This window comes from Narcine bancroftii, chromosome 5 (genome assembly GCF_036971445.1).
Source record: "Narcine bancroftii isolate sNarBan1 chromosome 5, sNarBan1.hap1, whole genome shotgun sequence".
NCBI classification, from domain to species: domain Eukaryota; kingdom Metazoa; phylum Chordata; class Chondrichthyes; order Torpediniformes; family Narcinidae; genus Narcine; species Narcine bancroftii.
The window spans coordinates 56,942,250-56,964,497 of NC_091473.1; the positions used below are offsets into that span (position 1 = coordinate 56,942,250).

The window sequence follows — 22,248 nt, forward strand, 5'->3', positions numbered from 1 at the left end:
TAGTATATCTTAGGAATTTTACTACAATAGATCTTGGTTTTTGTTGTGGTTGTGGTTTAGAGGCCAATACTCTATGTGCCCTTTCTATTTCCATTTCATGCTGTAGTTCTGGACATCCTAGGGTCTTAGGGATCCACTCTTTTATAAACTCCCTCATATTCTTGCCTTCTTCATCTTCCTTAAGGCCCACTATCTTTATGTTATTTCTTCTGTTATGGTTTTCCATTGTATCTATTTTTTGAGCTAGTAGTTCTTGTGTCTCTTTAGTTTTTTTATTAGATTTCTCCAATTTCTTTTTTAAGTCTTCTACCTCCATTTCTGCTGCTACTGCCCGCTCTTCCATCTTGTCCATTTTTTTTCCCATTTCTGTTAAGGTCATCTCCATTTTAATTATTTTCTCCTCTGTGTTGTTTATTCTTTTTCTTAAATCCTTAAATTCCTGTGTTTGCCATTCTTTAAATGATTCCATGTATCCTCTAATAAGAGCAAGTATATCCTTTACCTTGCCTCTCTTTTCTTCTTCTATTTCACCATACTCTTCCTCTTCTTCTTCCTCTGGGTTGACCATCTGTTGTTTCTTTGTTGCCCTTTCCTCCTCTTCTATCTTGTTTCTATTGTCTTCTGTGGTCTCTTCTTGCTGCAGGTGTTCTGCAGCTGTCGTTGCCGGCTGTGGAGATCGACTCCCCAGCTGGTCCCCCCTCCCGTCGGTGTGTTTTTTTTCATTCGCATCGCGCATGCGCGAAACTTCGCGCATGCGCGGTTGCGCACTTTTGTTCGGCTCTGCGAGCCATTTTTGTAGTCCATTATTTACCGACCTGAGGGAGCGGGTTTCTCTCTCCGCAGCGGGCCTCTTCGGACAGGTAAGGCCTTCACCTTTTTCCTCCTTTGTCTTCTCTTCCTCTCTTCTTACCGTTGCTTTCGACTTTTCTTTTTTTGTCGCCATCTTCTTTCCACCTTTATACTCACTTTTCTGTAACTTTTATTTCTGTGCCTTTGTGTTTTCTCTTGTTTTTCCCGACTTTTCTGGAGAGGGCTGGAGTTCACCGTCCGGCCACTACTCCATCACGTGACTCCTCCGACCCATGTCTTTAGGATGTTGGAATGTGGGAGGAAGCTAGAGCACCCAAAGGAAACCCACATTGCCATGGGGAGAACATGCATACTCCACGCAGACAGCAGTCGAGTTCAGGATTGAACACCAGATCTTCTAGCTGCGCCACTTGTACCAGACCCTCCACAACATCCCCACCCCCCAAACCCACAAATGGATCTGCAGATCACTGGTTTCAAGAGCCAAGCACCTGCTGGAACTTCATAAAATTGAGAAGCATTGATTGGGTGGACAATCAGAATCTTGTCCCCTTGGCAAAAAAATGTCAAATACGTGGTATATATTAATTGAGGGAGAAAAATTTAAAAGAGCAGTTGGTGTCTGGAATGATCTGCCAGGATTTGTAGTGGAAGCACATATGATGGAGGAATTTAAGAGGCTGTTAGAAGGATAGACAAATATTACAGGGAATGGAAGGATATGTATCATATGCAAGCAGAAGAGATTCAGTTTCATTTGGTGAGTTGGGGTGGGGTGATACCCAGAGGCTGAAAGGAGATGGTCACACCCAAGAGGCAAGAGTTCAGTAACTGAGTGACCGTTAGGAGAGGGAAGGGGACTCAGGAGGCAGTGCAAGGGATCCGTGGCCATTCCCTTCAACAATGTATGTTGATTTTGGGTACTGTCTGTGGAGATGATCTACCAGCGACAAGTTGTAGCAGTCAGGTCTCTGACACAGCTGGTCCTTTAGCTCAGAAGTGAAGTGGGGGGTGGGGGGGGGGAGGAATAAAGAGGAGAGCTACAGTGATAGGGGATTCAATCGTTGGGGGAGCAGATAGGAGGTTCTGTGAACAACATCAAGACTTCTGGATGGTATGTTGCCTCCCAGGTAACTCAAAAAATGTCCTTTGATATGGGAATATTGTGCTACGCCTTCTGTATAAAAGGTTTGAACATGGAATGGGGGGGGGGGGGAGAGAAAGAGAGAAGAGACCCCTCCCCATTTCAGTGTAGTTATAAGTAAGCCCGCACTGGTCCCACTGCCCTTCTCTCTCCCGTAGCCCTTCTGACACAGAGATCCCGCAGTACTAGTATAAAGAAGACCCATCATTAAGCCGGCTTTGCTTGTTACATTAAACCAAACAATGCCGGCATAATGCTGGGTTAGTGTGTCTTTTTACACAGGAAGCCAGCAAGAGAGGTGGGACTTGTAACACAAAAGCGTCCTTGTCTAGCGTATGTATAACATACTGTATTTGACATTATACAAGACCCACTTTTTCCCCAAAAAATTCGCTCTAAAGAATCCCCCAGGTCATATATGTGAAGTTGAAATTAGGGTGATAATGGTGAGTAACACTGACAGTGATCATTGTTGCACAAGGCTCAGTAGCATCATCACTAGCTATTGTCGGGGGCTGGTGACGGGCTGTCAGTGGACTCTCCTGGCGGGCCACTGTTGATCCCCGCACTGGGCCTGGGAGGGAGAAGGGCAGCGAGACCACTGCGGGGACTGACAGAAGGCTGCCAGGAGAGAGAAGGGCAGCAGGACCAGTGCGGGGACCAACGGTGGGTCACTGGGAGAGAGCGGGACAGCAGGTCCAGCGCAGGGACAGACAGTGGCAGTTTGTTTTTATAAAATGCTCTCTGCTATAGCTTTTGTTTTCTCTTGTAAATTACAGCAGTATTATTATTAAAAAATCTTTTCCTGTTGTTCTAGTTGCATGTTTTGTCCAAGTTTTAAATGCACACCTGTAAATACACAAAAGTTTTTTTTAAACATTCCCTGGGGGGATTGGGGAGGGTTTATATGCCATCAAATATAGTACACATACACATTCTTTCCCATCTTGGTTCCACCTTGCTGGCTTGCCCTTTTTACACAGACATTGATTTGGCAGTGACTACCTCCACTGCTGACTTAAAGGTGGGACTGCAATGACACCCCCGCATTCAGTGTTCATACTTTTTTTTATATATATACACAGAAGGCATAGTGCAATATTCCCACCTTGAATGGCTGTGTAAAAGGTACTGTAGAAAGAAGTATGGATGAGGTTCTGGAAAGGAATTATAGGGAGATAGGAACGAAGCTTAAAAAGGAGAACCTCAAGTTTGGTAATCTCTGGATTTCTACTGGTGCCACAGGCCAGTGAGAGCAAGAACAGAACGTTATGGCAGATGAACGCATGGCTGAAGAGTTGGTGCAGGGGTCAGGGGGTCAAATTCATACTTGTACAAAAAGGAGAGGTTGCACCTGAACAGGAGGAGGACTAATATCTTTGCAGGCATGTTTGCTTGAGCTGTTGGAGAGAGTTTAAGCTAGTTTCGTAGGGGGGTGGGAACCAGAACGAGAGATCAGTGAGTAGGGTAGAAGATACCCAAGTAGATACACTGTGTAGCAAGACTGTGTGAGGAAGGATGGCAATCAATAGGGCAAAAGCGCAAAGTGTAAGATTAAGGATTTAACTTGGGGTACTTTGGAAACAAAATTGAAAAAGGGTATTGAATTTAAATACCTGCAGTATATTAAAAAAAATAAGGCTAACAATCTTGTAGCTCAGCCGGAAGCTGAAATATCCATGGATACACGGTGTATTGGAAGGCTAGGAAGGAAGGCAGAGGTGATTCTGCTGGTTCAACATGCAATTCAATTTTTGGAGAGAAGAAACATTGGATCAGAAGATTATAGAAGCCTTGTGGATAGAATTAAGAAACTCTAAGGGTAAAAAGTCCCTGATGGGAGTTGTATCCAGGCCTCTAAAGAGTATCCAGGATGTGGTGTATAATCTACAGTGGGGGATAGAGAAAACCTGCAAAAAGGGCAATGTTACAATAGTCATGGGGGATTTCAATGTGTTTCATTTGTCCAAATGCCTTCAGGTTGGCTTCTTAGAAAAGCCTTGTGGCTGAGCTGACCAGGAAAATGGCAATTCTGGTTTGAGTATTGAGTCATGAACCAGAGCTGTTAAGGGAAGTGAAGGTAAGGAAACCCTTAGGAGGCAGTGATCGTAATATGATAGAATTTGCCCTGCAGTTTGAGAGGGATAAACTAAAATCAGAACTAAAAGAACAAAAATCTGTAGACACTGTGGTCAAAGTAAAAACACAATGATGGAGAAAATCAGCAGGTCAAATAGTGTCCTGTATATAGCAACAGTAAAAATGTTTTGGCTGAAATGTTGTTTATGTATTTTTACCATTGCTATATAAAATGGCAGTGCTCCCTGAGCCACTGTAATCACTGCACTGCCACTGGTGTAGGCCCACGGAGAGAAGGGCAGAGATGCAGTGCTCCCACAGAGTCCAAATGCCCAGTCAACTGCCTTCAGCTCCACACAGGCCTGTTAAAAGAGGCAATGGTAGTTTGGTGCCCAAGATGGCAGCACCTCTCATCACCAGCAGCCACGAGGGGTTGCAGACTCCAGGGGAGCAGAGGACTGGCGCAGAGCACCAGAAAATGGCGAGACCATCCCCGTCTGAGAAGGAAAAGCAGAAGAGATGACCAACAAGACTGCGACCACGACGGCGGACCACTAAGGGGGCTCTGTGGTTGAAAGACCCTTCAGTGGGCAGCTGGTGACTCAAGGAACCCATGGAGGCTGTGGGCTGCTGGAAACTGCCATCAGGGGACACACGCTGGGCTGCAGACTGGCTCGAAACTGGCTGAAGGGGTACCAGGTATCAGAACCGGGACGCGAGGGGGTGCTGAAGACACTGAAGGGTTCCTGATCGTGTCGGAGGTTCAGATCTGGAGCTCAGGTTACCAATGGTTTGGATTGGACTCTTTGTGGCTGTGGAAGTGCTGGAGATGAATCTAAGGACACTCTGGTGGGGGGGGGGGGGGGGGCGGGGAAATCTCTCTGTTGCTTCTCTTTCTCTGACTGTAAGAGGCACTTTAAGCAATTTCTGCCAGTGGAGAATCGGTCTGCCTTACAGCAGGCAAATGCAATTTGGCTGATTGGCGGGAAATAGAGAGTAGGAATAAAAAGGGACGCTATTCTGTTTGGCTACCAGTTATCAATGGTTTTCTGCAGGATTCGGTATTGGGGCCACTCCTTTTCAGGTTACATGATTTAGATTATAGAATACTTAGCTTTATACCTGTTTGAAGATGATACAAAGACAGGCGGAGGGGCAGGCAGTGAGGAGAAAATGGAGAGGCTGCAGAGTGACTTTGATAGAGTAAAAGAGAGAAAAAAGTGCCAAATTAAATACAAAGTTGTTGGAAAGTGTACAGTCTTGAGAATTGTAAATTCATTTTATTTTTTTTTAAATATAAGGGTATTTTTTTTTTATTATAATTTGCCTGAAAATAAATTATATTTTCTTCTTCTGTTTCTATTCTTTTTTTTTGCTCTGGGTTGGGAGGTTTTTTTCTCTCTTTCTTTTCATTATTAAGTTTTGATATATCATGAATGTTGTGGCTTAGAGTTTGAAATCCAGTTCACATTTTCAGAAAATTTCTTAAATACAATTGGAATAATGTGCAAGTGAAATGTTTAATTGTTTACCCAAATCCAAAACTTAATCCCTTAGATAAGATTTAAAATATTTTAAGAATAAAAGAATTATAGTTTTGGTTTACAAATTATATGGAATGGTTTATATATTATATGTAATGGTTTACATCATTTTACTAGTTTATACCTTTCTGCATATAATTTCCTTATTAAAATCAATAAAAGTATTTTAAAAAGAAAACAAACAGTCATACACTTTGGAAGAAGGAATAAAAGGACATTTGGTGGCAAAAAAAAAAATCAATATTTAGAAGTGCAAAGAGACTTTGGAATCCTGTGCAGAATACCTTAAAGGTTAACCTCCACGTTGAGTCAGTGGTGAAGAAGGTCAATGTAATGCTGGCATTCATATCTAGAGGAATATAATGCAAGAGCAGTGATGTGATGTTGAGACTCAATAAGGCTCTGGTGAGACCTCACTTAGAAAAGGGGGTACAGTTTTGGGCTCTTTATTTAAGGAAGGATGTGCTAGTATTGGAGAGGGTTCAGAGAAGATTCACATGAATGATTCCTGAAAATGAAGGGATTAGTTTATGAGGAACTTCTGATGGTTCTTGAACTCTTCTCCGTTGAGTTCAGAATGAGGGGGTGACCTTAGAAGCATTTTGAACGTTGAAAGACCTGGACAGAGTAAATGCGGTAAAGCTGATTTCCTTGGTAGTGGAGTCTCGGACAAGAGGGCACAACCTCCAGATTGACAGGCATCCATTTAAATAGAGATGTGGAGGAATTTCTTTACCTGGAGTGTGTTGAACCTCTGGAATTTGCTCCAATGGACAGTTGTTGAGGCTAGGTTGTTAAGGGCAGAAGGCAGGGGAGAAGAGCTGAGTGGAAGCAAGGATCAGTTCATGATGGAATGACAGAGCAGACTCGACAGGCCAAATGGCCTACTTCTGCTCCTGTATCTCATGGTAATACGTCTGGCACAACATCATGAGCTGAAGGGCCTGTTCCTGTGCTCGACAGTTCTCAGCTCTGTTCCGATTGGCCTCCTCCATTATGAAAGTCAATGAGGAGTTGGTATTAAATTTTGCCCTTACTGGCATTGTACACCTGTGCCTGAAATTCAAGGCTGCAGAGAATCACTGCAAGGTTGGTCTTGAGGCCTCCAAGTCTACACAAGAATGGTCACCAAGGCAGCTACCTTGGAGAATTGCTCATTCCAGCTTCCTAGGTTTATTTACTGCAGCTAATAAATTATAGAGCTCCTACAGTTATCTCACATTGCCATAATCCAGCCCCATTTATCTCATTCACAATCCAGGAGATACACTTCTCCCCCTCTGTGTGGATACTTTACATAAAAAACAAAATGGACTTGAACAATTTTTTTTGAGGGCCTGTTATTGAATCAGCATTTGCATTAGATATTTTAAATACAGTAGAGTTATCACCTTGAGCTTCTGGCAAAGTTCCCTCATTCACCACTGGATTAATCAATGCTCAATCTTTCTTCATGCTGGGCGCTGGGATTGAAATGCAAGGAGTGATCACATGCTGCCAAGAGACCAATCTCAGCTGTATGCACAAAAAGAAAATTAAAGCTTAATGAGGGAGGCTGCCTGCAAAACTCGCATACTCTCATGGCAACCCAGGCTGGTAACATTTACCACAGTATTATCTTGCACTGTTTCCAGTACACAATGTCAAACCAAGGCCCAATTGACATTGGCAGGTGCAAACCAAAGAATTTAGTAAACAGAAGGACTCACTGGCTGTTTTGGCTATCGTTGCCTACTTAACTACCACCAAAAGGCTTTTAACTAGTTCTTCTCTTCGTGGCTCTTACAGCATCATGCAAGACCACAATAATGGTCTTCAAAAGATATTCACTGGGTCCTGCAGACTTTCAGACACCCTAGAGACTTTGAAAGTACAACAAATGTGCATATTCTTAAATTTTTCTTCAAAAAGGTTTAACCCTTGTTTCAAGTTCAGAATGTCCTATAACAGGGACCCCTTGGGAGCCACAGTACATGTAAGGGGGTGGCCACTTTAATGGATCTGTGATAATATTAATAGTTAGATTAATGCCAAGCTATATATAATGTAGTGGGTTTGGAACAGGGTTACACACATCCATACAATACATTCAGAAGTGATGTCATCTTTAAGAGTTGTGATGTCTGGAAGCCAAAGTTATGAAAGTCACATGGTTTCCAAGAAACTGGAGCTGGCAATTGTTAAAGAGTCTAGTAAATGTTTCCAGGAATTGAGATTGATCTCATTGATGGTGTAACGATACATGATGGCACAGAACGATATACTGAAGGCAGAGAGACAGTTTCAAGACAGGACTTGTATTATCCTCATTATAGGAGATGCACAACAGAAGTGGCTTTTAAATAAGACCACTTCCGACTATTCTTTTAAGAGAGGCAGTCTCATGTGCCCAGAAGATGGTAACACCTGTTTAAGAAATAACTCATCATCGCAGTTCCGCAGCCCTAACAAGGGGGGATCTTGTGAAAACAATCGTGAAGATTATCTCTCTGAAAGAGAGTTCATCAAGAGACTAGTGAGTTTAAAAATATAATGCTTTAAAAAGCTTCATAATTCCTTCTGAACTGCAATTTAAAAGGATCCTGAAGTCAACAAAATGTTTTAAACTGGACTTTAAAATTGAATTTTTCAGAATCAAGTTTAAACTGTCATGGTTTTGAACTTTAACACACCCATACATTTATATTTGCGCATGGTGGGGTTAAGTTTCGAGATAAGTAAGAAATGTTATATTATTAATTGTTTAAAAAAAAACTATTATTTTTAATTTCCATTGCTGTTCCTTTGTAGCACGAATAAGATTTTATTAATTCGTTACACCACAGACGGAAATCATAAATTTTTTTTATATGTTTTCATGTGGTTGGTAGGTGAAAAGTATGGAAGAAACCAACTAAATTTGACTGTTTCACAGGCCCATAAACTGTGAGCAAAGTCCCAAGGGAGCCATAAAAGTCGAAAATGGCTGGTCTAAAATGCTGGAGTTGAGAAGATGGTCCTCTGCCAGAGTGCATCAAAGTTTCAGGGTTAATCATATCTGAATGGCACACTTATCTGCCACACGCCACTTTTGTCATGTGGTCACACTGGCCATCTCCAGAGGAGCAACTCCAGAGGAGTTTATTTGACAAGAAGAGTGAACCATGCAAGTATCAGATGCCAGCCTGCTTTTTGCTTATACCCTGAACAAGGGTTTAGGCCGAAACGTTGGTAACATATCTTTATCTCTTATGATGCTACAAGACCTGCTGAGTTCCTGTGTGTTCTTGACCACTGGAATGAACCAAGAACGAATCAAGAGGGGTTCGCACCTGGAATGAATGAATTAATTTAAAAATTCAAACAATTTGCTCGAGTGCTTACCTCACATACTGAACTGGCATTTCCTGGTCTTGGTACTTTCTAATCTACTTGAACTGATAAATCCAGTTGGACAAGGACCACTCATGAATGACATGACAAACCAGTTTTTGAAACTCCCATCCATTGTAAATGCAGAAGAGGCCACATCATCCGAATGACACATGGCAAACATATCGCACAGCTGAGTGCTGGATGGTGAGTGGGAGGATAAAAGTAAATAGCAGCTCAATGACAGTATCTTCTTCAGAAATTACTCTCCTCATCTCAAGTGTGTGGATTTAAATTCACAAAATAGAAATGATAACTGCAGAAAATGGAACACAACAGCAGAAGCTACTTCCACATACTTACTTGGCAGAAACTTGCACGCTCATACAAGTAGCTCTCCTTTCCTATCCCCTCCCACCCTGAGTTCAGCTGCCTATAATTCTTACGACACCCTCTTGCCAAATCTGGCTTGCTTCACCCATCAGCTACCAGCCTTTATTTCACCCCTCACTCGAACTTCCACAAAATGGCCAACTTTCCTTTACACAAGTTTGCTGACCTCAGCACCTTTCTTCTGGAAACATGTTTTGCTCCAGACTCCAACGGCCACAGTCTCTTGGGTCTCCACGTAGCTTAAACATCTTTCACAAAGGCAAGGCATGAATGAACAGCCTGAAGAAATAAACCCGCTAAAAAAATTAGGTGCAGTCAAAACAGGTCAGGAGCACAGCAAATGCAGTCTCACGTGTTGACTGCAGTTTTTATTGACTGCAGTTGAATTTTGAATTAAACACAACATATCAACAGGAGGCCAATCTGATATTGCCCATTTTACACCTGATTGATTCCTGCCTTGCACCTGGTTTCCTTTCCTCAGGAGGTTGTGAGGAGCAGGAAGCTGAAAATGAGCAGGTATAAAAATGTATAAACAGAATGCAAAAATATCCCTTTACAACAGAGACAAGGAAGGATTTCTTTACACAGAGGAATTAATTGCTTCAATCTACTGGGGAAGCCAAATTGTTGGGTAGATTTAAGAAGGATATAGACAAAATTATGAAGGGAATCAATCATAGGATATGGGCAAAGGCAGAAGAATGGGGTTAAGCAGCCATGATGTAATGCGGCATGGACTCGATAGAATGAAGGGCCTACTTCTGTTCTCAAGTCTTTGGGTCAAAGAAAAGATTCACTTGAGACCTTTATCAATGGGTTGCAACACTTAAGGAGGGTCCACACCTCCACATGCATTTAAAATCTTCCACAGACCATGTACCTTCTTAATGACAGATTCTTAACTATTAATTGATTCATCAACATTTTCTCATTTATTTTTATTATGACAACAGTCAAGGTGTTCATGTTCCCACAGGCCTATAAGGTAAAATGAGAGACCAGAAGTGAAACAAAATAAATGGCACAATGTAGAACATTTAACTTGGAAAAAGAGAGCAAAAATAATGAAACTAAAATCAATAGAATCCAATGGCATTTACCCTGGAGGTTAATTTTAAATTTAGACATACAGCACTGTAACAGGCCATTTCGGCTCACGAGTCCGTGCTGTCCAATTTACACCCCATTAACTTACACCACTGGTACGTTTTGAATGGTGGGAGGAAACCAGCACCCCCGGGGAAAACCCACCCACACAGATACAGGAAGAACGTACAAACTCCTTACAGAGAGCGCAGGATTTGAACCCCGGTCCCCATCACAGGTGCTATAAAAGCATTGCGCAAACCGTGCGTCCGGAGGATAGAGAAGAAAATTATTTTGCTTTAGTTTACAGTTTCCAAATCTCACTTGATATTGGAGTACTTCCCTTGGATCGCAAAACTACCATACCAATTCATTATGTCAATGTTCAAATTGACTGTCACTCACGTGCCAAGATATAGTGACAGAATTAGAAAGAAATCAAGAAATTAAAACAAACTGGCAATCCAACAGGTGCATGGATGCATGTTAGATCTATTATCACAGCCTATATATGAACAAACAGAATCTACACAAATCCCCACATTGGCTGCCTGTTAACTTTACATCACAATGAACTGAAGAGATCACCAGTGTGGTTGATCCTCATGTGGCATCAGTCTGGAATTTCAGAAAACCAAATTATGCTCTAAACAAAGAATAAAAGCACACCAAAACAGAGGTCTCAATCACTGTATTGGAATTAGCGAGGGAACAAGAGAAGCAGAGGGGCTACAAAAGATGCACATTTCAGCTGGCTGTACACATCCCAAAGAACTGGAGTCATTGGTGATCACCTGCCTTAGATGAACAGAATTCAGCATTTCCAGGTTTGCTGGCAACACCATGCCAGGTGGCATGGAAACAATAAAATGGAAGCAGGTAGCTGCAGGCTCATTGATAGATTCCTGTTTAAATCTGTACTTCAAAAAGTACTTCTTTAGCAATAATGCACATTGCAAGGTCTCGAGTTTGTAAAAGCTGATCTGGCTCTCCTGAGGAGAGTTGGCTGAAGGGGGGGGGGGGGTTTCTTTTCTTTTTTTCTATATATAAAACGTTCATGTTTATGTTTAATTGCTGCATATGTCATATATTATTTGTTTTTTGAACGAATAAATAAAGTTTTTTAAAAAAGTAAAAGCTAATCTAAGATATTCAGGTCTTCCTTTAAGAGGACAAAATTGACTCCCCTAAAGGAAAGATCAAAATGGTAGAAACTATGCATTGTGGAAGAGCAGAGAGATTTGTACAGTGAGATACAAAATGTTGTGGACAGATACAAAAAAAAACTAAACCGGGCAAAGGATATTGGTTTTTACCCTAATATGCTGGATGGTAGGTGCATTAGAATTATGGAAAGTTTTGCTTTAATGCTCTCTGGAGACACCTGGCTTGGACATTCAGGAAGACTGTGTTGGCTTCCCAGGTTCAAATGATAGTGGAGGGAAGAGAGCAATACAAAGGGTCATCAGCACAGGCCAGCCGTCCACATCCTTTAACAATTTATAATATTTACTTTCAGTAAATGAATTGATATAACGGGAGCTGGGAAAGTAAGAGGGTCCACAAAGGGACAGGTCCAGGTCAAGTGAAGTGTCAAATCAAGTACAAAGTGAATTTTAAAAAAAACGAGAGGACACTATTTGAGGAGATAATAAACTCTGGTGTTGAGAAACATCTAGGAGTAGCGATTCACAAGCTCATATGTAGTTTGAGCCAGCAATTGGAAGGTTACAGCAGTGCTGCCAGAGCTGCTCTCACTGGACCGATGCTTCTGGTGGGGACCCAGGAGAGCAGGGAGTGGAAACAGAGTGCTGCTCCACAAGGTCCTACAGCCTGGTTGTGATGCCAACGGCTCTGTACAGGCTTTAAATAGCCTGTTAGAGGAGCCAATGATGTTTATTCTTAACATTCTGTAACCACGGAGGTCTGTGCCCATGATGCTGGTACCCATGCAAACCATGAGCAGTTGTCGACTCCAGGGGAGCAGCAGACCAGCTCAGGGCACCAGAAACTGGGAGAACACCTCCCCTCCACCCAGCCATTGAGAAGGAGAAACCTGACCGATGACCCTACAGGAAGGTGACTCAGTATCTCTGAGGAGATTCTCTTTACCTTCTCTTTCTCTATTATTTGGGATGTCAGGCAATGCTCATTGTGACACTGTTTGCCTCATGCAGGTAAAAATTGCCTTCTATCGTGAATATTAGATTTTTTTAAAAATTATTACATGACAATAAAAAGGAACTCCGACAAGGATTGGAGTATAACACTTGTAATTGCACAGGGTTTCAGTGAGAGCTGAAATTAAGGACTGCCAACATTGGTCTTCAAGGTAGGATCCCTTGCAAGCAGTGCAACACAGGTCCACTGGGCTGGCAGGACACCTCTACCATGGCTGTGTTTCTTGTGGAAGCGAGGATATTCAGCAGGTCAGGAAACAGCCATGCAGAGAAGCGGACACTGACCATGTATGCTGTCTGACCTGCTGAGCCCCTCATTATATTCTCAAGATTCCAGTTCTTGCAGTTCCCAAATTTCTTGTGTTCTTGTATCCAATTAGAGATTTAACTGAGATGCATTAAAGGATGATTAAAAGAATCTGGGGAGGTAGATGGGAAGGTGGAGTCAGTTGGGGGTTAAGGTAGAGAAGCTCATCTCTGGTAGGAGAGCTCTAAATAAGAAATCTAACCTCAAAATTAGGGCCTTTACTTTAAGGGGTATTGTCCAATGTGTCAAGAATCCGAAATATGAAACTAGGAGCGGGTGATGGGCATTCAGCCTTCAAACCTACTCCACCATCCAATATGATTATGGGTGATCTACTGCAAGTCTAAACACTCTCTTGTCCCCAGATCCCAATGGCCCTCAATCCCCAGATCTTCCAAAACTTCATCTGCTTTCTCTAAATATTCTGACCCAAAATTTAAAAAAAGCTATCAGGGTTGGTAAATATCTAGTAAATATTTGAAAACTGAAATATAAATATTTATGTTTGCCAAGTGTGTGAATTATTATGGAAACAATAGAACAAAAGCAAGTTATGATATCTCTCACTGACTGTGAGACAATTCTCAGAGCTGAATGGCCAACTCCAGTCACTAACTGCAGGTTTACTCCTGAACTGAGTTTAACATTGTTTTTTTTTCCTTCTGGGATTATTGCTGGTGTCTGATATGTAAAAGGATCACAATTATTTGTTAACAATGAGTAAGATGTAATGTAACAAATAGTAGACAAAAACAATTACAAGATCAAAAGAAAAATGATATCAGAGGAAACCAGCATAAAACAAACCAGTATTTACACTCAAAACAAAACCAAATAAATTACAAGATCAAAACACAAGTCAACAAAAGGACTCTCTTTTGCCGTGTTGTCCTTATTCTAACTCTGTGTTAACAGCAGGCTGCGGATCAATTTCCACTTTGAGGGGATGAGACATTTTGCAGAATTAGCAGTCATGTAGACACGTGCCCACTCTGCCTCACACATATACATTATAGTCAACTACAACAAAATGCTGCGTTACCTCACCAGAGTGATGCGTTTGCTATCAGCACCAGAATGAAAAGTGTGTGGGAGAGACAGGGACATACTGAAAGTGAGCCAAAACCATTCCATCTAGAAGCAGGAAAACCAGCCCACAGTATCATGACACCTCATGACTCACAGGTTTGCACCCTGTCTACCTTGTCTCCTAACAGCTGCACTTCCAAACACAGTAGAAAGAGGCGGGTGGGGAAAATGCCAGTAAAAGCTGCAGTGGCTTCCCCTCCTATTTGTACAGGAAATAATACTTGGAGTTTGAATGAGACAACAAACAACAAAATAATCAATATAAATTTGAACGGGAAGGTGAACAAAACATTCGAGGCAGCCGAACACACTTCAGGTCCTTTCCTCTACCTCCCTATAGGCTTTCTGCCATTTAGAAGGGATGTGCACTCCTTAGTAGCCAAATTCCTGACAGAATTTTAAGGGGGAGGGGCTCAGATTGCATGGGCTGTTTCTCTGGGAGGAGGCAGGACAGGGGCGATTGTATGTGCAATCCAGCAGAGGGATGTTGGACAGGTCCTTCAGGAAGAGGAAGGATCGGAGAGGTTGATGGGTGTCAGAACAGGTCCTCCTGCAAAGGGAGCCCAATGTGGACAACAGAAGGCAGAGCTGGAGGCACTATGCACAAGAGTGCTTTTGAAAAAATACTGGGCCAGATGCAACAAGCTGAACGAGCTCATCCTGTGCTGCAACTTGCTGAAAATCTGAGGTGATTGTTGCTATGGCAGCACTTACAAATTCTGGCACTTCCGATTGAAAAATACATTTCAGAGCCTGGGAGGTAAAGCAGAAAATGAGCAGGAAAGAAAGTCAAAGCTGAAGGAATGGTGATATGGCAAGGGTGGGCAGAACAACAGCTGACTGCAGATGCTGGAATCCAATGTGAAATGCAAACTGCTGATGGAACTCAACAGGTCATGCAGCTTCCATGGAGGGGAAGGAGCAGTCAACATTCTGGGTCAAAATACTACTCAGTGGGGAAAAGAAGGAAAAAAACATTGGGAAAACTGGTGTAGAATCATAATGTCAGTTATCATGCAGACTGAAAATCCTCGGTTGATGTTGGGGTGGAGGGAATTGAGACCGTTTCATTCTTCCAATTCATGTTTGATTTATGTTCAAGGTTAGCAATTTGACCACTATAAGGAAACAAACAGTGAAAGTATTCATCAGAACACAATTAAATAATTAAATTTTAAAAAACTTTGCCTGCGAGTTAAAATCAATACTTTGCCTCAAACAACCCATTCTATAGCCCTGGCTATAAACACAAAGACTACAGACAGCATGCTGAATCAGGAGTCAACAAGTCATTGCAGGTTTTGATTAGTGTACATGATAAAAATATTTTGACTCCTAAAAATGCCAGTCAAATGGAGGGCTCTTAACTAGGGCTAGGGATTCACAATCAACAGCTTCATCAAGCAGAAACAGCATGACGATGTGGCTCATCGACCCATCGCCTTGCAGCTCCAGTGACCTGGATTCACTCCTGACTTAGGTGGTGTTTGCACATTTCCCCTTGGGGTTTAGTATGTTAACCAGCCACTGTATATTGTCCATCAGATGCAAGTTGTCAAATTAGATGGGGTAAACTGATGGGAAAGTAAAGAGAATAAAAATGATTGTTGATATGAACTTAGTGCACTGAAAGGCCTGTTTCTAACTCTCTAATGTACAGGTGAATTGCATTTCTTACCTTGAATGGTTTATTACTATTGCCACATGCACTGAGTTGCAGTGGAAAACTTTGCGTGCCATCCACTCCCAGGCAAATCAACATACAAGTGCAACAAGGAAGTGTAGAATAGAGTATTACAGAGAAAGTGCAGTTTCCAAAAAAAAAAGACAAGGCCTAAACGAGGTAGGTTCGTGAGATCAAGAGATCATCTTCAATATTCGAAATGTTCTTTCAGTAGGTTGGTAACAGCAGGAAAACCATCTTTGATTCTGGTGGTGGGTATTTTCAAACTCATCCATCTTCTGCCTGACAGGAGAGGGTAATCAGGGAAGGACGAGTTCCTTATTATGTTGGCTGTTTTCCCGAGGCAGTGGGAAGTGTAGACAGAGTCAATGGAGGGGAAGGTAGTATGAGCAATGGCCTGAGTTGTCATTTCTTGCATTCCTGGGCAGAGTGAAAGTATCTGATGCCCCCCCCCCACCAAAACAAAAAGGACCTTCAGCTCACAGTTCATGAGCACGTTGCCCTACAATTTCCTTCACTTGCAAGCCAATAACTAGATGGGACCTACCAGACTCAATGAATCACTGGACCATCACAGAGATTAACAGATTGACAGAAATTAGTATCAAAAATTAAAACATGATGAGAAGCATGAAGTGAATGTTCACAGTCTATTTCCCAGGGCTGATGAATCTAGAACAAGGCAACATAGGTTCAAGGCTATAGACAATAGACAATGGCCCGTCGAGCCAGCACCGCCATTTTACAGATCATGGCTGATCACTACCATCAGTACCCCTTTCCAGCCTTATCCCCATAACCCTTAACTCCTTTGCCCACTAGAGTCTTATCTAACTCTCTTTCGAACATAATCAGCGAATCTGCCTCTACCACCCTCTGTGGCAGAGCATTCCACAGATTCACACTTCACTGGGTAAAGAAATTTATGGGGACCTGAGAAAAAACATATTCACTCAAAAGGTGGTTGGTATCTGGAGTACGCTGCCAGAGAATATAAAGACATGGGGGTGATTTTTACATGTCATTTGAGCAAATAGGTGGATTAGAAGGGTTCAGAAGAACCAAATGTAGGAAAATGGGACAGCCCCAACTTGGTTGGCACATACAGAAAATCCTGGTTGCTTTGCTCTTTAATACCAATTAACATCATCAAAGAACCAAGTGCCATTATTCAAGCAATTACACCAAGATGTTATGATATCTACGTAATGATAGATTTGTACAAATCCTTGTTAACTAATCAGGATTTATGGTCATGAAATTCAATGTTTTTGCAGCAGCTTTCATAATGCAAAAATGCATATTATAACCATCTTACAACATTACTATATAAAAAATAAATAAAATAATAACTGTAATGGTCCACAAAATGTAAGGCCTTGTCTTTGGTTCATTGATTATTCAGGAATCTGATGGCAGCGGGGAAGAAGCTGTCCTTGTGCTGCTGACTGCTCGACTTTAGGCTCCTGTATCTTGTTCCTGATGGCAGCAGAGTAAAGAGGACTTGGCTGAGTGGCGAGGGTCTTTTGAGTTAAAGGCTGCATTTTTAAGTCACTACCTCGACGGAGTGAAGTCTGGAGCCTGTGATGTCGCAGGCTGAGTTAACAACCTTTTGGAGTTTATTCTTATCCTGAGATTTGGTGCCTCCATTCCGAGCAGTGATGCAACCAGCCAGAATGCTTTCCACAGTACACCCGTAGAGGTTTACGAGAGTCCTCACTGACATACCAAACATCCTCAGACACCTCACAAAGTATAGCCGCTGATGAGCCTTCTTTGTGATTGCATCAACACGGAGACTCCAGGACAGATCCTCGGAAATGTTGACACTCAGGAATTTGAAGTTCTTGACCCTCTCCACTACGGAGCTCCCCATGTGGACTGGATAGTGTTCCCCTGGCTTCCTCCTGAAGTCCACAATCATCTTCCTGGTTTTGTTGATGTTGAGCGCAAGGTTGCTGTCATTACACCATTCAATGAGCTGATCTGTCTCACTTCAGTATGCTTCCTCATTGCCATTTGTAATTCTGCCAACAACTGTGGTGTCATTGGCAAACTTGTAGATGGGATTGGAATTGTGCCTGGTCACACAGTCATGGACGTATAACGAGTAGAGCAGTGAGCTAAGCACGGATCCTTGGGGTGCACCTGTGTTGATGAACAGTGAGAAGATGTTGTTTCCAATTCATACTGACTGTGGTCTTCCAATGAGAAAGTCAAGGATCCAGTTGCAGAGTGGGGTAAGAGGCCTAAAATGTGTAGCTTCTTGACCAGCACTGAGGGAATAATGATATTGAAGGCTGACCTGTCGTCTATGAAGAGCAACCGCATGTATGAATTGATGTTTTTGAGGTGATTAAGGGCTGAGTGGAAACCCAGCGATATTGGATCTGGCATGGAGCAATTGTGAGATTGGGTGAAATGCAGTGTGTTTACTTAGGTACAGTCTTTCAAAGGATTTCATCACAGTAGAAGTTAGTGCTATTGGGCAGCAGTCGCTGAGGCAGCCCAAGCTACTCTTGTTGGTTACTGGGATGATTGTGGCCCTTTTGAAGCAGGTGGGAACCTCAGGCTGCCACAGAGGTTGAAAATGTCAGTAAACACTCCAGCTAGTTGGTTGGCGCAGAATTTCAAGACCCTGTAGCTACACCATCAGGGTCTGACACCTTGCAAGGGTTCATCCTCTTGAATGATGTTCTGATGTCGCCCTCAGAGACAGATATATCTATGAACCAGGTGGGATGTGTCCTGAAATATGCAGGGTAAGTAACCAACTTGTTAAGGACACATTCCACTTCTGTCACACTTTCTTCTTCCTGTTTCCAGTCAGGCAAAATATGCCCAAGTTTAAAAACATAAACCTCTGGGTGCAAAGACAGTTTCTTTCTTGCTTTTAACAGACTCTTGAACAGGTCTGTCATCCATGAAAGATGATGCCTTGCAGTTTTTTTTCCCCTTTCACACGACCCCCTGCATTTTTGTTTATATTCTTGCACAACCTAGTCGAGGTTATCTTCCCTGATTGCACCACAATCCTTTTTCACTGCATCTCAATGCACGTGATGATTCATTAACGCCTGTAGGAAATGTTTCAGTGTACAGGACAGAGAAAAACAACTGATTTTAACCTTTGTAAAAAAAAAAAATCCTCATCACATCCCCATGCACAGGACAACAAATATTCTTTAACTACTCTGACATTTCCCCATGTCTCTGGGGCGGAAATCATAAATTATCCCACAAAACATATCGGTATGACGAGCAAGCCTTTAATTAAGGATGGAGATCAAATGCTGAAACAATAGATTTTGTTAAAGCTGCCACAGAAACATAAATGGGGCCACGAGGCCCTTGTAAACAGCAACTGGATCACACAAAAAAAAACCAGAACTTGGCAACAAAATTATCTGTAACTCAGTAGTTTTCCCAGATCAGGGATGTTTCTTGCTGGCAAACAATTGTGGATCAGACGCGAGATCCACTTGGTGATTTATAGTATAAACATCTGCTGAATAACTCGAGGAGCAGCTTCAAACATAATGAATAAGCTTCGAGACACATCTGAGAGCATCAGTTACAGTAGATCGACCCAAAGAATACTTGGGCAAAGTGATGGCATAAATCTGGCCAGAACTTGAGTTTGAGTTCGTGTTTCCCCCCCTCTCTCTCTCTCTCACATACTCATGGATCCCTACTGACATTGCACAACCCACATTCGACTTGAACGCACCACTCATCTCATTCCTGCAGTAGTTCCCTTCCCAGACTGAAGACCCGTTTTCCTAAAATCATGGCAATACAAAAGGAGTGGAAATCTGAAAAGTACCAAGAGGATCTGTTTTGCGAATGCCCTTTTTTAATATAAAAAAAGGACAAAAACGTATGCACGTTAATTAGAGTTGGACACTCCTTTTATTTCCAGAGATTGAAAAGACCAGCTCCTACAGGTTTCCGATTGTGCGTTCATTTTGCTAGGATTCTCACCCACGAGAAAGCAATCGAGGCCTGCAGGAAACACACTCGGTGGAATCATTTTCTCCCACTACACGAAAATTTTCTGACCTGGGGATTAAGGCTCTTGAGATTACAGTCAGCATACTAGACAAACGCTACGTGGAAAGGAGTCATGTTGGGGGGTTGTAGCAATGTCCCCCTGTTTCTTATTCCAGCAGGAAACATTTTTTTAAATTGCAACACATACATGAAACAACACGGCGTGCGACTCCAGACAGATTTTCTAAATGTATGTTTTGAGGATGATGAGTCAGAATAAGATTGGGAACATAGGATATTTTTAATTTTAAAAGTGTGTGTGCATCTATAAAACACACACAAGCAATAAAGTGCTACCGATTAATTGTCCCAAATACTATCAGACAGAGGAAAATCTCGGCACAAACCCCTTAACTCAACCAGCCCCGGCTCAAAAAGCACACGAGCCACTAGGACAAAGGAGTTTAAAATTATACACAGCGGGAGGAGGCGGGGGGGGGGGGGGGGGGGGGGAAGAGAGGAAGAGATAGAGAGAGAACGAATACTCACCGCAGGCTCCTCTGATTCTTTGGCGAGACGAAGCGAGGCAGCGCTGCGGCAGTGTGTGTGTGTGTGTGTGAGAGAGAGAGAGAGAGAGAGAGGAGCGGCAGCTGAAGCGGGACTGGGTGCCGCCAAGCCTGCTCTGTGGACGCGCTGTGTTCTCACTCGCTGCAAGGCGAGCTCAGCGCAGCAGCGCACGGCGGGCGGAAGAGCAGCGCCAAAGCCGAGCAGCCGACACAGCACCGCCACCAATCACTGCAAGGGCAATGCCGTGCAACCATGGAGACCAAATCAGAACTTACTGGAGCCCGAAAGCAAATTAACATTTGCTCGGTTGCAGCTGCCTTTCCCCCCCCCCCCCCTTTAAAAATGGGAATATTCTTCTTTCTTTGGCTTGGTTTCGCAGACGAAGATTTATGGAGGGGGTAAAAAGTCCACGTCAGCTGCAGGCTCGTTTGTGGCTGACAAGTCCGATGCGGGACAGGTTGCAGCGGAAAATTGGTGGGTTGGGTGTTGGGTTATTCCTCCTTTGTCTTTTGTCAGTGAGGTGGGCTCTGCAGTCTTCTTCAAAGGAGGTTGCTGCCCGCCGAACTGTGAGGCGCCAAGATGGACGGTTGGAGGCGAGATCAGCCCATTGGTGGTGGTCAATGGGGCAGGCACCAAGAGATTTCTTTAGGCAGTCCTTGTACCTCTTTGGTGCGCCTCTGTCACGGTGGCCAGTGGAGAGCTCGCCATAGAACACGATCTTGGGAAGGCGATGGTCCTCCGTTCTGGAGACGTGACCTACCCAGCCCAGTTGGATCTTCAGCAGCGTGGATTCGATGCTGTCGGCCTCTGCCATCTCGAGTACTTTGATGTTAGGGATGAAGTCGCTCCAATGAATGTTGAGGATGGAGCGGAGACAACGCTGGTGGAAGCGTTCTAGGAGCCGTAGGTGATGCTGGTGGATGACCCATGATTATAATATTCCAGTAACTAACATCACTTCAAGTCCACCCCCATGATCTTCTTCCGAAACAACAAGCGGGGCATATTACATAAATCTCTTGGCTGTCAACAGTACAGGCCAAAAAAAAAAACCCCTGAAGGCTCCAATTAGTCGAACAACGGCGGCGAGGATCAATCTTGTGGACTAATTACAGGATTGATTCCTCCAAGATGCCCCTAATTATGATCCGGCAATTATTTGGTTGAAAAGGATGGTTTGGCCTTTCTAATTACAATCTCAGTTGCAGTTTATTCTTCTCATGAATCAACTTCCAACTGGGTTGGAGAATATATACAACACAATTGGTCTGCACGAGTGGTCTCAGCAACCCTGGACAATGGGAGAATTTTGCACTGAAAACTTGAACCAATTGTGTTCCACTCCTCAGATGAGCAACACAGTCCAAAATAGCCTGAACTTGTGTGCGAAGCACAGAGTTAAACACAGCTTTTTCTTTAGAAATGGATCTTCTGATTGATGCTCTGCTCTCTGGATCATCCTCAGTTTATCCATTCATTACTGGTTTTATCTTCTATTGGCCAGACTTTAAAACCTTGCATTAAAAACAGTTCAGGCAGCATCTGCGGAGAGGGTAACAGAGTTAACATTTTTGGAGTCAATATTATCCTTTGTCTCAGACCTGAAATATTAACTCTGTTTCTGCCTGATCTTCTGAGTGTTTCAGACATTTTATGGCTTCTTTTGTTCAGGTTACCATCATGTGAAATTTTCTTTAATTTTTCACTAAAATTTGCCATCTGTTTCTCAACATTCCTACCTCTGAACTGAACCAACCCCAGAGATCTTGAGGGTCCATGTCCACAGGAAACTCAAAGCTGCTGCTTAACTTGATATTTTCTTAAGGTGGCATATAGTGTGTTGGCCTTCATTAACCATGGGATTGATTCCAAGAGCCATGAGATAATGTTGCAGTTATCTAAGACCTTGGATACACTCCACTTGGAATGTTAGGTTCTAGTCACCTCATCACAAGAAAGATGTGGGGAGGCTGTAGAGAGAGTACAGCAGAGATTTACAAGGATATTGACTGTATTGG

The 22,248-nt window shown here is 42.8% G+C and overlaps 1 protein-coding gene across 7 annotated transcripts in view; it reads right to left on the bottom strand.

The window, feature by feature from the left end:
* LOC138763404 (acyl-CoA-binding domain-containing protein 6-like) overlaps nucleotides 1–20,417 on the bottom strand; it is a 552,989-nt gene extending 532,572 nt beyond the window's left edge. For 3 of the 7 annotated variants that reach the window (XM_069937482.1, XM_069937485.1, XM_069937487.1), the window contains exon 1: nucleotides 20,213–20,415. The gene's annotated coding sequence lies outside the window, so the exon portion shown is untranslated. Of the gene's footprint in view, nucleotides 1–6,968; nucleotides 7,093–20,212 lie in introns of all 7 variants that reach the window. The other 4 variants (XM_069937483.1, XM_069937486.1, XM_069937489.1 and 1 more) reach the window with 4 other exon arrangements.
* Between the last annotated feature and the right edge of the window lie 1,831 nt (nucleotides 20,418–22,248).